Raw genomic sequence first — 6,000 nt, 5'->3', positions numbered from 1 at the left:
TAGAAGAAATGTTGTGAGTTCAGCATCAAACTTCATTACTTTACTTTCCAAGAGCTGTCTCCAGAGGTGAAAAGCAACCCCCTTGTTAAATTTTATCAGTTGTACTGAAGATTGCATGCTAACCAGCTAGGTTAGCTAGCTAGATTGCCTGGACTGTCTCTTCACTTTCCGATACTGAGTCACTGTAGCGTCCAGTCTCCCCTGAAGAAGTTGCGCTGCATATTTTAACTTTGTCTTGTTTAAATGCAACAATGGCTGAAGCTCTTGTCAAGCAACCAGAACTTATATATAGTACCTTTAACCTTTTTCTAGCACCATTATTAAGTCATAATTTCAATTTGTCAAATACTATTTCAACACTTATAGCATTCCCATCAGCACCAGCTGTGGGCTACTGTGTGTTTAGTGATAATTAGCAAATTAGCATAAGAACACACTAAACTAAGATGTGAACATGGTAAACATACTCAAGATGAGCGTGTTTGCGGTGTCATATTGAAGAGTTTTAGACGTGAGCATAACTCAAAACACTAGAGTCAGTAAGTACAGCCTCACAGAGCTGTACTACTATCACATCTCTGATCTACTGGCCCTGGATTTTCATACCGTATGGGCTGTGTCACAAATATAGGCGTCATCTTGGCGTGTGGAAACCATGACAGCACAACTGTAGACTGTTTAGTCTTGTTTAATATGAAACATGCACCTACTGGAGGCCTGGAATGTGGCTGTTAAGTATTGACAGTTTCACTAGCTTCAAAACTGTGTTATTATTTGTTTGTGAAGTTCAGCTGTGCAAGCTTATTTATCCATATAAAGGCTTATCTTGGCTGAAATGTGTGTTTGGGACATGCTGAAATTACAAGTGTATATTATGCTGTTTCCAAGGATGTTTTGATACATTTGATCCAACACAAGAAACTGTGACCATTTTTTGCTAGAAGGCATTTTGATACATCATAGTAGGAAAAGCACAGATTTATACTAAAATCAATGATGGCTGAATTCAGTTTAGCTGCTTCAGTTTTTAGGATCCTGGTATTGTGCACGCTGGCTCATTCCCACATGCATTGTCATGCTTTACTGGGATTTGAGTGGGATCCATCCTTAATGAACACCTGTGCTCAAAATGTCAGCTGTGAAAAGTAAAGCTGGTGGCCAATTTTTTAACACAACACAACATTTTTTTTGGATGAACAGTTACATTATTTTTCCTGTGAAATACTTCCAATATACAGCAAATCACAAAAAAGCTGAATACATTTGGTCTGTTATATCCATTTTCTTGTGCTGGATATAAGGGCCCTGCACACCCATAGTGGACCCACACAGGTGTTTTCACTTATTGTGGTTGATTAGACCACAGTGACTCAGCCAACCTTCTACCTGAGCAACGAGCTAATCAGCACCACAAGTGAAAACACCTGTGTGGGTGTGGGAGACTGAAGTGGTTCATCTGAGGTTCAACATGCAAACACTGGGGGAGGGGGGGGGTATGTATGTCTGGGTATATCCGGTGTGTTTGTAGAGCAACTGACAATCAATTTGTCCAACAGGTCCAAACAGGTCGCCTTTACTGAGTAAGTAAATACAGTTGAAAAAAGTGTGTGTGTGTGTGTGTGTGTGTGTGTGTGTGTGTGTGTGTGTGTGTGCGTGCGTGCGTGCGTGCGTGCGTGCGTGCATGTGCGCGTGTGCGCGTGTGCGTGCGCGTAGAGTTAGTCATCCGTTCTTTTTAAAGGAAACAAGATCAGTACTGGCCAGCCGCCACAGAGACACCACACACAGCAATGTATCAGCCCAACACTGGAGTCCCAGCACACAAATTTCTGAACATTGGAGCCCTGATCAGGCCAGTCATGTCAAGGTAAAAGATAAGAGAGATTACTGGCTGATGTAATATACCTCCTAGTAACACCAGTATTGATTTGTAGCCCTTGGTAAAAGACTAACTTCCGACAGAAGGTCCTGTAATTTTTTGCCCCTGTTTAAAAAAATAAAAAAAATAAAAATTGATCAGCATCCATTAAACAATTGAAACTAGAATCTAAATTGAAATGGCATAACATACTTTACAGTTCCTCTTTGAATTAAATGTTGGCTTGACCATTCACCCTTTCATAATTTTAATTAAACGGTGTATAAAGGAAGGGCTGTAGGGATAAAATGCCTGCTACAGACAGTTACACAACTGAGTCTGCTCAGGCCGAGGAACAAAAGGTCAGTGGGTCCATCATTACTCACACACATTTGCGTTTTTCACTACACAACTTTATTCTAAATTCCAGAAATGATCAAATTTCAGTTTTCAATATGTGAGGTTGAAACCGAGAGCAATGATCCACAAAATCAGCGTGTTTCTATTTGATGTTATGGTACAGTCATTGAAAAACATTGCATCAGGGTAGCAGCCAATACAAGCATCTGCAATGAAGTGTTCAAACAGTCAGAGAAAATCCATATGATATTATTATACAGTGATGAAAAATCAGCCTTCTGCCAGTTACCATACATGTCTCCAGTGACTGTGTATATCCAGTGATTCAATGGTGGATATAGATGATAATATTAAATAATAGGATTAATCCTATAAACAGAGGAATCATTACTATAATTAATTCAGTCCACTGTGAATATGACAATAAGAAGAATGGTAAGATCCTAGTGAGACACTGGAGGGAGCTACAGCATCGTTCTTCAGCTCTTTCACCGTCTGACAACAGAAAACAGTGCAGTCACACTGAGGTATTGAGTTGTATGTTTTGAGGTCAGGAAATGTCTAAAGTCTGTACCAGGTATTTATTGTATACATGTATATGGTGAGTTCAGACTAATGCTGAATATAAAGATCATTTTGACTCTTGGTGAGTCTCCTTTTTTTCTTTTTTTTTTAAATAGATTTTAAAATGTAAAAACAAAAATACAAAAGCAATAAAAGAAAAAAAGGGGGCGGGCATAACTAATCCCCTTCACAAGTTACCAGAACCCAAAATGTGTTAAAGCATTCATTAAAAAAAATTAATAAAATAAAATTACAATTACATAAAATCAAGTTAGTTTGCTAATACAAACACATCCAGGACATGGTGCAGCTCACATTAACCCCCTCAGGCATTTACCATTTACAAACAAACAAAAAAAAGCTTTGCACACTTCCCGTATCACCGAAAAATACAAAAAGAAAAGATGGACAACGTTGTCAATAAGTTAGGAAAACAAATTAGTTTTTTTTTCCAGGGGCCGACTTTACATTCTTCCGGTTGCCAAAAAAATGACAACATTGAAACTTCTCCATGTCTGCCGGATGTGTGAGTAAGCAACTGTTAACGGGACATTCTGGCAGGGCTGCATGTCTGTCCGCTTGTTTTAGAGTTCTTCTGCCCCCTATTGGCTAATAATGAACGCATCTTTAAAATGTACAATTTTTGTCTGTTCATCGGTCCAAACAAAATCCCAATTATAATACTGTAAATTATATTTAAAAAAAAAAAAAAGATCAAACAAATACCCACATGTGAAAAATAGAAGCCTGTAAAAGTTGGGTAGTTTTACTTAATACATGATAACATGTTGTTTGCTGCCTAATTGAGAAACTGATTGACAAAGCTAAACAATTCAGCTTTACTGTATCCTTATAAATACTATGCATAGCAACAACATCCTCTTTAAATGGACTCTAGTGGCCACGAGCCACCATTAACCAAAAAGACTCTATGCTCTGTATGTTAATCATCACTGATGAATATGCTGTCACACTGTGATTCACGACCAGCACTTCATTATTTCACAATAGACATACAGTTAAACGACAAAATCAATATTCACTCCATATATGAAAAGTCATTACTTAAATATTAATACTTGTGTATGGATGGAACGCCAAGAGAGAATCATGTGGAGTGGCTTAAGTGCTTTCTCTTATGAAAGGCAAAAGACAAGACCATCAGCAAACAAGGATAAATTTAATTAGTTTCAAAACTATTGTTCATTTTACTTGATTAGCAAGTATCCTCCCGAGGGCACATTTTGTGGCAGCAGCTGCTACTCACACAGTTAAAGAAACAATTATTGATTTAGTGCTGAATACGCCATGAATAGCTTACTAAAAATGGAGATGCAGAGCTAATATCCCAGTCCTTCGGCTCCTCACGTACACTCAAAGTAAATCAGTGAGGACCTGGTCAACAGGAAGGGTTCTTCAAAACCTGAGCACCGGTGTAATCACTGTAAAAGCAAATAGTGGTAATTAGGATGCTCACTGCGAACAAAGACAAGTGAGGGAAGGAGAGGAACTCTGTCTAATAAGCCCCTTTCTGTTGAACCCATAATGCAAACACACAAAAGCATCTGGATCCCTCTGCGTAAAGCCCATAACAAAGAGCCCAATAAATGTCAAGGCCAAAACAAAGTCAAACGTCTATATTTAGTGGTATTTACTTCACGACAGTTTCTCTGTGTCACATGTCATGAATTCACATGTTTTTCATATTTATTTATCCATTTATTTTAGCCTTCAGTAAATTTCACCGCCGATAGTTTTACACTTGGTTTGATTGCTGACAATTGCCAAGGTATTATGTCAAGGCAGACTGATGTGTGCTGTTATGGCCATCACATGTTAGTTAAGGAACACTTTAATGTACAATGAATCAAATGGCTGGAACCCACCGAGGATCAACACACCTCTCCGCTGCTCTATGTCAGTTTCCCACCCATATACTGAATGGTGACAGTTATCATCAAAACCATTGACAGACATTTCCAGCGTCAGGAGCTGGTTTAAACAAGACGGTCAACGAGGAAAATGTAATGTCTATCATGCAGATCCCATTTTTGTTTTCAACGTGTGGCATCAAAGATGAATCCTGGAGCCCGGTTTTGTCGGTTTGGTCTTATATATCTTTGTGAAGTAAAGATATATAAGTCTTTTGACATGAGTCCATGTTAAAGATTTGAGGCCAGGTTTTCACTCAGCAAAGCTATCACAGTAACGCAGTAAAGATGCAGCTTGAAACAGGTCCTGGCAAGTTTATCATAAGGCTTTAACTAACACCAGTTAATCTGTTGATTAATTTTTTTCAATTAATCCATCAATTGTATAGTCTATGAAATATCAGGAAATACTGATGGATGTCCATCAAAGTTTCCCTTTAATTACTAAATATATCTGAGAATCTGCAACCAATAAATGTTAATATTAATATTAATGGAGTTTATGCAGTTAATGCAGTTTAATGTAGAAAGATTAACTTTGTTGAAATTGGCACCTGTTTATTTGTAGTTGTTTAGTTAATTCAATAGCGCCCGACTAATTAATGCATGATTTGGAATCACTAATCACACAGATACAATTAGTACGTATAACAGGTGAGTCACTCTATAATGCTAATGTGTTAAAATACATGTACATGACTTCAAGGCCTTTTGGACAAAAAGATTTACAGTTTTTGTTTTTGTTTCTCTTTATGAGGTTACACAGTCTGTGGAGGCTGACTGATGCACTTTGGCTTGATAGATTAAATTAAGGTCCTTGCATTCTTTGATAAATTCCCTGTTAATAGCAGCATATTTTCCTTTTTTTTCATCATGAATAAATATATATTTATTTCCAAATTACATTTTCCAGTTTTGAGATGTGATTGCTCTAAAAGACAGCAACAATACAGCATAATACTGCCTTCTTCCAGTTAGATATACATCCCAAAAAATATGTTTAACACAGACATATCTCTTCAAATATGACTGCCTGAGATATACACTGCAGAAAACTATTGAGACTTCATCACTGTTGTGAAGCATTTTACGGCGGCATGTGATTGATGTCCACACTGCTGGGTCAAGGCTGGAAAAATAAGACAGGGGCCCCTGCTGAAACTTCAAAAGTGAATTAATGATTCAAATTATAATTTATTAATATGCCCTTAGCAACTTTCTGAATTTTAAAAAAGGGGGTCTATTGGATATGAGCCTTTTTCTTTTCTAAAAAATTGTCAGTTATTATCA

Source organism: Seriola dumerili, unplaced genomic scaffold, assembly GCF_002260705.1.
Source record: "Seriola dumerili isolate Sdu_G_001 unplaced genomic scaffold, Sdu_1.0 BDQW01000035.1, whole genome shotgun sequence".
In the NCBI taxonomy this organism is placed as follows: Eukaryota; Metazoa; Chordata; class Actinopteri; order Carangiformes; family Carangidae; genus Seriola; species Seriola dumerili.
Note: the sequence above shows the minus strand (reverse complement) of the source record.